The sequence below is a fragment of the Caretta caretta genome, chromosome 1 (genome assembly GCF_965140235.1).
Source record: "Caretta caretta isolate rCarCar2 chromosome 1, rCarCar1.hap1, whole genome shotgun sequence".
Taxonomy (NCBI): Eukaryota; Metazoa; Chordata; order Testudines; family Cheloniidae; genus Caretta; species Caretta caretta.
The window spans coordinates 281,225,224-281,236,260 of NC_134206.1; the positions used below are offsets into that span (position 1 = coordinate 281,225,224).

Genomic DNA, 11,037 nt, shown 5'->3' on the forward strand with positions numbered 1-11,037 from the left:
CAGATTGGAAGAGGCCCTGGAGGTTTTTCGCCTTCCTCTGTAGCATGGGGCATGGGTCACTTGCTGGAGGATTCTCTGCTCCTTGAAGTCTTTTTAAACTACGATTTGAGGACTTCAATAGCTCAGACATAGGTGAGAGGTTTTTCGCAGGAAAGGGTAGGTGAGATTCTGTGGCCTGCATTGTACAGGAGGTCAGACTAGATGATCATAATGGTCCCTTCTGACCTTAGTATCTATGAATCTATGGGGAAAAAACCTTCCGGAGGCCAATGACAGCACTAAAATCAAGCACAGTGTCTACACTGGCACTACGGCGGTAAAGCCTCAGCACAAAAGGTCTTATGACTCTTGTCGGAGTAGTTTTATTACAGCGCTGCAACTGAGGCGTTTCAGCACAAAAAGTGGCTTTGCAGTGTGTACACCTCTCCTGTTTCGTCGCCAAAAGTTGCCTTTTGGCAGAAAAACTTGCCAGTGTAGACCAGGCCTAATTTATTTTAAAGCTTTAGGATTCTGTTTGTTCTGAGCAAAAAGGTATCGTAAAAAAAGCACTGATTGTAACACGAGTGTGGCAAAACACACATATAGCACCTTGTGTCCATGCACAATAGCTATCTCAGGTACCTTACAAATGTTACACCAGTTGGTTGCAATGTTAGGGAAGAGATCTTTAGCTCAGATCCTGGTGAACTAGAGCAGTCTACAACTGGTACAACCAGTCCTCCTAACTCCATCCTAGAATTCAGTGGATCTGACCCAACAATTACTGCTCCCAGCAACAGTGCTAGGCATTATGGAATAAGTACTTCAGGAGTCTCAGAATGCACTGGGCAAGTAGTTCTGCAGTCCCAGTCTTCTAAGGTGCTGTTCAATGTTGCTGTGTGGGCATGCAAAAGATGCAACGCGCTATTTTGTGTAATTAATAATCCCGATGCAGTCTTCTTGCTTAGTGCAGAAACACTCCTGAGGGAACAGAAGATGCAGCACAACCTCCTTCACAGCCTGAGTGAATTACTCAATCAAAGTCTTCAAAATCCTGTTAATTTCTGCCATTTTGATAACTATAACACCTTTTTCACCATCTGTTATTGCTGCTATAGATTTAAATCTGGTAGGGGCTTGCCGGATTTAGTCTTTTCTTATGGTGACTGTATAACAGATAAAGATGCCTTTGATTGACACAGAATTTTAAAGGAGCTGTGGCCAATGACACTTCATTATTGTATGTAATACATTTTCAAAACCTGCTTAAATTGCTGAATCTACTGGCATAAAAATACCTAAATATATTTAAAATGAACTTTATAAACTAATAGATAATTGCAGTTATACCATTCAGAATCACATTTTCACCAGGCCTTGGGCTACAGGCCTATAGCATGACAGCAAAGGGTGAAAATTTGTTTATAGAAATAATGAAGTTCTGTGTAGATAACCTATTCCTAACAAGAAGTGTTTGTCAACAGCAATTCCACCATGGACTGTGGTAATGTAAAAGCTCATAAATAAAGCAGGTTTGCACTAGGTGAGTACATGGATGGGAGATCTCCAGAGAACACCTAGGATACTACAAGAAGAGGTGTAGCTGGTACTCAGCAATCTGAATAAAAAAATTATCCAATACCAAAGTCTGCTTCTTAGGGGTACAGTGCTGCTGAAGGTGATATCTCAGAAACCCACATTTTTTTCCAGTGTAAGCTCTCTGGGGCAGGGACCATCTCTTTGTTCTGTGTGTGTTCAGCACGCAGCACAGTGGGGGGTGGCCTATGACTATGAAAAATTGGAAAGAGTCCAGCGAAGGGCAACAAAAATGAGGGACTGGAACACATGACTTATGAGGAGAGGCTGAGGGAACTGGGATTGTTTAGTCTGCAGAAGAGGAGAATGAAGGGGGATTTGATAGCTGCTTTCAACTACCTGAAAGGGGGTTCCAAAGAGGATGGATCTAGACTGTTCTCAGCGGTAGCTGATGACAGAACAAAGAGTAATGGTCTCAAATTGCAGTGGGGGAGGTTTAGGTTGGATATTAGGAAAAACTTTTTCACTAGAAGGGTGGTGAAACACTGGAATGCGTTACCTAGGGTGGAATCTCCTTCCTTAGATATTTTTAAGGTCAGGCTTGACAAAGCTCTGGCTGGGATGATTTAGTTGGGGGTTGGTCCTGCTTTGAGCAGGGGGTTGGACTAGATGACCTCCTGAGGTCCCTTCCAACCCTGATATTCTATGATGGGGGCTCCTAAGAGCTACTACAATAGAAATAATTAATATAAGTCATTAAAGACCCCATGACACTCTTTTTTTTGCAAAAGATGAAGGGTTGGCCCCTGTAACTTGGCTAATTGCATTTAGCCTAGGAGAGCATTCCGCTTCAATTCAAATTAGATATGATCTTCTTCAGAAATTGTGTTACCAAGTAGGAGGTGGAGCCAGTGACATTGGCCAGTCACTTAGGAGGGAACTTTTGGCACCCTGGTGAAGTATGTAGCAAGAGGCTTGCTCCCGCTATGTGCTCGGGAGGCCCAAAAGGCATTGTACACAATAAGACTGCCGCCCAGTGCCCCTGTTGTGGGAGCTCCAGCCCACTCCTAAGTTCTGGCTGGTGCCTTCATGACACAACGGAGCCTTTCTCCATTGCTACACCTTCTATGAATTTGCTTTCCTTTCTGCGTGCGTGCGTGTGTGTGTTTTCACATATGCTTCTTGGTATGGATTGCATCTTGCCAGTCTTCAAAGCCACAGACTCCTCAGACATAGGTTCTAAATTAAGTTGTGCTTCCTTCACTATGTCTTCCTCTCTTACTGGACTCAGTGGGCCAGATGCAGTCAAAATTTCCATGGGTCCTTCTGCCCCTCAAGCCCTGAAAAATTAATTAACAGGGGATTGGACTGACATCCTCAGAGTTCTTATTGGGTCTGACTTTATGAAGCTATTCGATCTTTGACAGCTTCAGTAACTGTACTCTTGCTCTAACTTTCCAACTCAGCCATTGAGCCATTATCAGGTTTTATGGAGTCTCTAGAAATGGATGAGAGAAGTTTGCGGCAAAGATTACAAAGGAAAGTCTTCTTGTTGTGGTAAATTTCTCTGTGTGTAAAACTTTTGTGACTTCCTTGATTCTTCTTATACCTACAGAAAGACTTGAGATTGTTCAAATTGTTTAGCAGAGGAATAAGAGAAAGCAGATCATTTGTGTTTTTTCTGTGGGCAGGAGCATTTTCTTTATTTACATATAGAAAACATTTTCCCGAAGCATCATTTACTTCAGAGGAATGAACCTAGATGAGTGGGTGGCACTGATACCAGGTCCGCTGTGCTTCACTGGCTTGTAAGTGATGGAAAACTTGCCCAGGTAGTGGCTAATCATCTCAGGCTTGATTTCCACCTGGTTGAAGGTTTTGCCGTTGTATACACCAACCAGGCTGCCCACCATCTTGGGGAGGATGATCATGTCGTGCAGGTGAGTTTTGACTACCTCTGGCTTCTCCATGGGGGGGGGCCTCCATCGTGGCCTTGCAAAGGCGCTTCAGGAGGGAATTCTGCTTACGACACAGGATACGGTTCAGACGCCTGCACTGGCGAGCACTGTACAGCTGCATCAGCTGCTCGTAAGACATATCGAGGAGCTGATCCAGATCAACACCTCTGTAGGTGAATTTCCTAAAGGTCTGTTTCTTCTTCTGTTTGACTTCCGCCATCTTAATAGAATCACTTTGGTGGTGGTGGTTTGTTTTTCAGATTGGAAGACTTGGCCAATATACTGTTACTATGCTGGTTTTCTCAGGAGTTTTTAGATGGATAGTTACATCAGATGTAACTATCCAGTAGTAGGAGTTTCTTACTGGGGTTTAGTAACGGGAAGAATCTGTGATGATTGATCCCATATTAGGGTCTTGTATGATTTTATATTTTTAATTATGCTTAAGATTGAAACTCAGTTTGATTTCAGACCTGTAGGCTATGGCAGTATGTTGGTATGATGGACATCATGGAAATATATAAAGGGAGGTGGGGAAGTATGAACATTTATGATGAACTAAAATGAAAAGGTTGCAACTTTGACTTCTAACATCAAATCCAAGCTGAATGTGCCTGTATTATATATAAAGAGGAAATGTGCTACAGTAATAGGACCTTCCGAATATGCATTCCTGCTGGCACCACATAGAGAAAACCATGAATGACAGCTACCACTTCCAACCTATGGACACAGCCCCACTCCCACTGAAATCCATAGGAGTTTTTCTATCAACTTCAGTGGAGCTGGATTGGTTCTTGTGCGTGTCAAAAAAGGTATCATCTCTTTTCCTTCTCTAACCATAAACCATCCGTCCCCTTTGAAATCAGTAGAGCTCACCTGCTTATGTTAGATAACATTTACTCTAGCATTAAAAAAATAATAATTTCTTTGCTGCTTCATTATGCAAGGTAGCATATCCCTGATATATATATATATATATATATATATATATATATATATAATACAAAACCCACAAAAAATATTATGTGCTTGAATAAAACAAGTTACTGGGATGCCTCTACTGATGAGATTTGCATTTCTGCCTTCTGCCGTTTACATCAAATTGAAAAGCTAAAAGTATGTTTGTTCAGCAGCAAAAATTAGTCAAAGGGGATAAGAATAGTAGCCTACATTGTAAGTTAATTATTTCATTAAAAAGATGGAATTACCGAGTCAAACATATTCCAAGAAATCTAATATAATGAGTCTCGGATGCTTTTGGAAAAGAAAAAATTAAATTATATGGATCTGACCCAGAACCTAACTATAAAGTAGGTGCTTTGGGGTGGAGAGGTTGATCAGCTAACTGGTTATATCTTGCTTGTTCTTTTAGTCTGGCTTCATTTACCTGAAGGAAGAAATTTGTAACAGAAGAAACACAGTGAAATGTTTGTTTCTTTGTTGCTAGACAACTTATTAGTTTTGATTTGGTTTCCAATCCTTTTTAAAGCACTAGGATAGTACATAATATTAAGGAAAGCAAAATATATTCCCTCTTTCAAGTGAATATAAGGTATTTGAGGGCCAGTTGTCTAAATAAAATCACAGTTACTAATAAGCACAAATTTTATTAATTGTTTTCAATACCGCTTGTATTGTATTGACTCCAGGTCTGGGCAATATAACCTAAATCAGAATTGCCAGCATTTGAAAAAATGTTTCAAGGGACAATTCTTTAAAAGATCTAGGGAGTTGCTATGCCACGAGCTGCCACTGAGTTTGGGTTTTTTTAAAGTATTTCTTTATTAATTTTTCAAGCGGGGGGAAAAGACATTTATATTAATGCAACAATCATTACTGACTTCAGGAGAGAGGAGTGCATTTTTTTCTCTTATCTTATGCTTCTGTTGTCTTTTTAACTTTTGTTTTTCCTCTGATTTTTTCCCCTTTGACAGAAAAGAGGCTTAATGCTGGATCACAAGGTGTATTAGTTACAAATGGAATCTGTAGAAGGTTGTTAGTAATTACATGTATGAAAGACACATGTCACAATCGCATCACTGCATCCATGTGACACCAAATATTAATCAATGTAATAACTATAAGTCCCATTTAAATCAGTGTAAGAGTGTCCACACTGTTGAAGATGATGAGTGGGGAGATGTCTGTCTGCACAGCTTTGCTAAGATTCTCCTTGCACACATGCAGAGTGTTGGGTTTTGAGCCTGGGGAGGGCCTGTCTACACACAAACTTGCACCAGTTTCACTATAATTAAACCTGTGATGACTCCTCCATGGGCACTATTAAAGCAATTGAAATCTGGCTTCTATCAATTTAGCTAAACCACAAGTTGCATGTAGGCAAGCCCTGACCCTACCCAACTCTGTGCTTGTGTCCAGGGAGGTTCCGCAAAGCTGTGCAGCAAACTGCATCAGTTCTACTGCAATCAGGGCTTCTCTGGGAAGGAAGGGAGAGCAGGACTTGTCCTTATGTGAACTGTACATAAGAAGGTTTCAGTTCCATCTAGGGGCTCTTGTACTGACATAAAGAACCTCCGAGATGGAATTACAGCATCAATGTAGGTACCTTTTTGAGAACACATTTTTAACTGAGTAGTTTCCAAGATATCCTCCCACTTTATTAGTCATAAACCTGAAAAATAAGCACATCCAAACACTGCAAAAGCAGAGTCAGTGTGCACCTGTATTCTGACCAGCAGCCATCCAAAGCACAGTCCCTCTGACTTCAGTAACTCAGCCAGAGGTTATGGGTCTATCTATCCCAGGAGTAGGGTGAGGTTCTGCAATGTGCAGGAGGTTAGACTAGATGATCATAATGGTCCCTTCTGGCCTTATAGTCTGAGTTTATTTCTCCGAGAAGCATGGGCCATCTGCATTGAAGGAAAGTGAGCTGTGCCTAGAGGCCATACCAGGTCAGGTGAGACTCACGCAAAAATATGCACATCGCATTGACTGACGCCACATCCTTATCCCACACCCATCTACCACAGCTTCTGTGGGAGAAGGCCTGCAGACCAGTCTCTCACTGGGTGGGTTTTAGGGACAACCAAAATAGGGGAAACCATCCCAAACCCCTATTGCTGGGTGTAAGTTTTCAGGTGGGTGCCTATCCTCAATGCCTTTCAGCATTTTCCCCTATGACTTTTGTCCATCTCTCCATCCCTTTCTGTGTCTCCTATCATGTGGTGTTTTCCCCCTTAACTCCCATATCTTTGGCCCTCCCCTCACTATCCTCCAACTTAATGATTTCTTTATAAAGAATTATTTTCATTCTCTAAATATCATAAGCACATGTGTGACATTGCTTTATTATGATCTCAGTGCTTAGCAGTAAGTACACAGATCTATTTTTCTCCATTTTTATAACAGTTGGTTAATAGTATGTGCATTTATACTGGACAGCAACATGGTCAGAAACTTTATCAGACAATGACATTCCTTTTCGGAGAATGCCTGTTTTGTAAAAAGGAATGTAGTGCTGTAAAGCTGGGGTTCCCAAACTGCGGTACATGAGCTTGACATTCCATCTATTCACGTCTTGGCAATTTTTAAAGAAGGTGGTACATGAACCAATAAAGTTTGGGAGCCACTGCTATAAACATTGATTAGTGTGTCTGATGGAGAGACAGCTGGGGCACCAACTTTGAATTTTTGCTGTAGCCTACTCCATATCTTATACAGTAACTGTGAACTGATGAACATTACTTAGATTCCTCAGAGAACATTTGAAGCAAGGTGCTGAGAAACTGTATGCAATTCTTATTATCTGTAGGATACATCTATTGTATGCCTGATTCCCTACATAGGGCGTTGAAACCATTTTCCTAGTTGCTGTCTGTAAAAGCTGTGATTCCTAGAAATGAAGTACCACATGTACTTTGGAGAGGGGGTTCTTCTTTGTTACTATGTGCCATACAAGGAGGGTTTTCTGGTATCCTATGTATTTTGACGTACATCTTCAACAGCAAGAAAAGAATAACACATAATTGAAGTGCCTGGCAAGCGCTGAAATGCTCTGGAAAGTAGCAGCACATAAATACTCTGCAGCCCACTACTTTGTGCCAGCACCTACATCGTTGGGAAACTATGTGCCGATTAAACAATGAAATTAAACACACAGGACCTGGTACATTTGAATATTTTAAACGACACTTTTCTAAACAAATCATCCTAATGAGTAACTGTAGTTCAGACCTTGCTCCGGGATGGTCTACAATATAGTGAACAGGGTGGCAAAACCTAAAGAGTACATTTTGTTGCATATGTAACAAGCTTCTGTGCATGCTGATGAAGGAAGGGCTATGGGAGTATTTTATTATTGCATTTCATTTTTGTGGTGAAATATCTTGGTGCATGTATATTTGTTAGAAATGTAATTTTTTAAAAATGGGGCAGATACTGCTGTCCGTTCCACCAGCATAAATCCAGAGAAGTTCCCTGGACTTTAACAGGGCTACTCTTGATTTACACTCATCTTAGGGAGACCAGAATCTGGCATTGCAACTGCCATAAAACCCTTTTCAGAACATTTTAATTTGTTACAGGCTACCTCTTTATATAAGAACATAGCTTCCCCAATGTACTTCTCTCCCCCTCATTGGCTTTACCCGGTGGTGAAGGGCCAACAAGTACCCTTGGGGGGAAAGTGGGTCACAGCTGGAGTGGATGTACAGGAGGGATCTCTGCACCATTTGTAGGCCAGAGAGGAAGGCTGCACACTAAGTCAGATGCATAGCAGAGGGCCAAGGACCTTATAGTGTGGGCCAGACCCCTTCCCAATTTCAGTCACCCTTCCTATTACCGCAGTGCTCTGTAGCAATCCTGTTATTTGCATACAAGGGAAATATGAAGAGAGATTTAATGCAACTTTGCAGGTGGAATAAAGAGGGGGAGCCCGCATCATGTGACCAATCAGCTCCTCACTGACAACCAGAAAGTGGACAAAAAGACTTCCCATTGGGAACCACAGCCTAATCCACCATGAAACACAGCTCCACTGATAGTGCTGGAGTTGGGTGTTGGGAACAGGGTCAGTGTGAGGTAACTAGTTCCAGGACTATGGCTGAGCTACACATCATTCTTCCCTGTGTAGGCAGCGTGCAGCAAATGTGAAGGTGACTAAGGGCCAAGGGGAGCTGGTCAGGAAATGATTTTTGATTAAAACAATATTTATCTTGGATAGCTTTCAACTTCTTGAGAGTTTGCCAAAACACTAAACCTTTCAGTATTTTATTTTTACAAAAACTTGAAAATTTCAACAAAAAAGGACGATTTGCACAAAAATGTTGTTTGTTAAAAAAACTATTTTGACAGAAATTTTTTTTTTACCTCCCCTGAGAGTCCTGAGAGTGTAACCATGTCTATTGAATAGCTACACTACGGCTTTGAGGGATTATTGCATCCCCATGCTGATACCTGCAGACCTCCAGTTTACTCAGACTGCGCTCTGCAGCGAGCATTTGCCCCTAAATTCAAAGCTAATAGCTTAATGGGGTTTTCTGCTGTGGACGTTCAGTCTCACATTTTCAAACATTCCTAACTTTGTTTTTATACACATTTTCTTTCTTCAAGCCTATCAAAACACTTGCTGCTTGCTAAGGTCTATTTACATTCTAAGTTTGCAGTTTCTTTTGTTTTTGAGTTTTCCACCTGGGGGGAAAAAAGAGCTGATTGTAATTTGTTTATGGGAAAAATGTATTTTTTCACACACTTATTGTACCAAACTAGATGCAGGGATTTTCCTAAAAATTTCCCAAAACCAAGTGTGGAAGATTTCAGCCCAAACAGGTAAATGTTCTGGAAAACTATGAGTACATGAAAACAGAGGGTTAGGATGAAAACTGTTCACAACCTTAACTATAGCAGTAATTACCAGTTACAACATATGTTATGCCAAAAATCTCTGGTGCCCTGGATGTAATGTGGGTGACAAATGCCTTTAGTCACCCACCCAGCATGATTAAGCAGTACACCTGCATTTCTGGAAGTTTGTCATTACTTTAATAAAGCTTCATTTGAACTGGTTGGGGGTGGAGAAGGCAGCAAAAGAAGAAAAACTGTTTCTAGTTTATGGGACAGATTGTGTGTAATAGCAGCAATTTATTTTGCTATTATACCTGTTACAATAAAGACTTCTTGGCATTGATTAACTATATATGGGTATTAATTAATTAGTTTCAGTGGCTCTTAACAGTGATTAGCCCTTCAAACCAGTTCATATCCTGATACACAAAGAGTGGGGGATCTAGCCCATAGAGGATTGTGGTAATTAGTGCATCACAGTATTTTGAAGATCACACTACTGCACTCTAAAGAATGAAAGAATGTTAGCTGGTAAAAAAAAACAAAACGAAAAACAACCATCATGATACATAATGAGAAGTATCAGTGTGACTGAGTTGGCAGATTTCTTGCTCTGGGCTGAACGGTCATGAGTTTAAATCTCTTAGCAGAACTCGATTTTATATTCCCTGATGCTGCAGAGAAGAGGGGAGGCTACACAATTAGTGATTACATCCCTTAAATGAGCTGTTGACCCAAGGTCTCTGGAAGTTAAAGATTCCATGGTATATTTTGAAATGAATAGGGGAATAACCCTGGTGTCTTGGGCAGCATTTGCTCTCTTAGCAAAACAAGTATTAAAGTGTGTGACCAATGCTGAGTGCATAATGGCTGCCATATTTGTCTCTACAGTCAACAGCTCTCCAGAAAATAGGCATTTTTGGTGTTAGTTAAAAGTAATAGACTTTGATTAGTTTCAGAACAAATATTATAAAATACTTTTGGTATTTTAATATTTTCCAAAGGTTATGGTGAATTACTAACATATTTTCACTGCTACTTGTAAATGATACATTTAGGTACTTTTCAACAGTTTCTGTTTTCTTCAAGACAACTGTAGCCTGATCTTGCTCCCTTTGAAGTCAAGGGAGAGTTAATATTACAGCAGAGATGTCATTCTGCTATGGCTAAGATTGAGAGTCACTTACTGTTTAAAAAGCTGTCTCAGATTGTCTTGAAATTTTCTGAGCCTCATGTGGGTGTGGGTTAGGATTAGTGGTCCAAATGTGAATTCATATGAGCAAAAGTTTTCAAAGATACACCCACACACTTAAAAATCATGCATTTACAAAATCACCCTGTTCTAACATTTTTTTGCACATAGCTGCGGCTCAAACTAAAATTGTAATCCTCCCCAAACTTATCTCAGTCACTCAGGGTTTATCTTACTTAGTGCATAGCACCCATTACTCCTTTAGGGAAGCAATACTGAAAAGGTTTTTAAGGGTAAAGTTTACTAGTCCAGCATGGGTCAACCCAAACTGCTGGTCCAAAGAGAGTGAAATGTGCATTTGTAACATGACTCTCTACTGAAGCCAGAAAGTTTGCAGGCAGTCTGCTGTCACAGAAGCTGGGTGGCTCAAGTGAACCTGACTTATAAGCATGCATTGGGAGCTTGAGCTTGCGTTTTCAGAGAATATGTACTGTGAATGTTGCTTGGTCTCTTCCTTCAGGGCTCCTTGTGGGAGTGTTGCCCTGAGACGAAAATTTCTGGTTTAGG

At 40.7% G+C, this 11,037-nt stretch overlaps 1 pseudogene; it reads right to left on the reverse strand.

The window, feature by feature from the left end:
- Positions 1-3,203: 3,203 nt before the first annotated feature.
- Positions 3,204-3,693, reverse strand: LOC142070790 (small ribosomal subunit protein uS19 pseudogene; annotated as a pseudogene).
- Between the last annotated feature and the right edge of the window lie 7,344 nt (positions 3,694-11,037).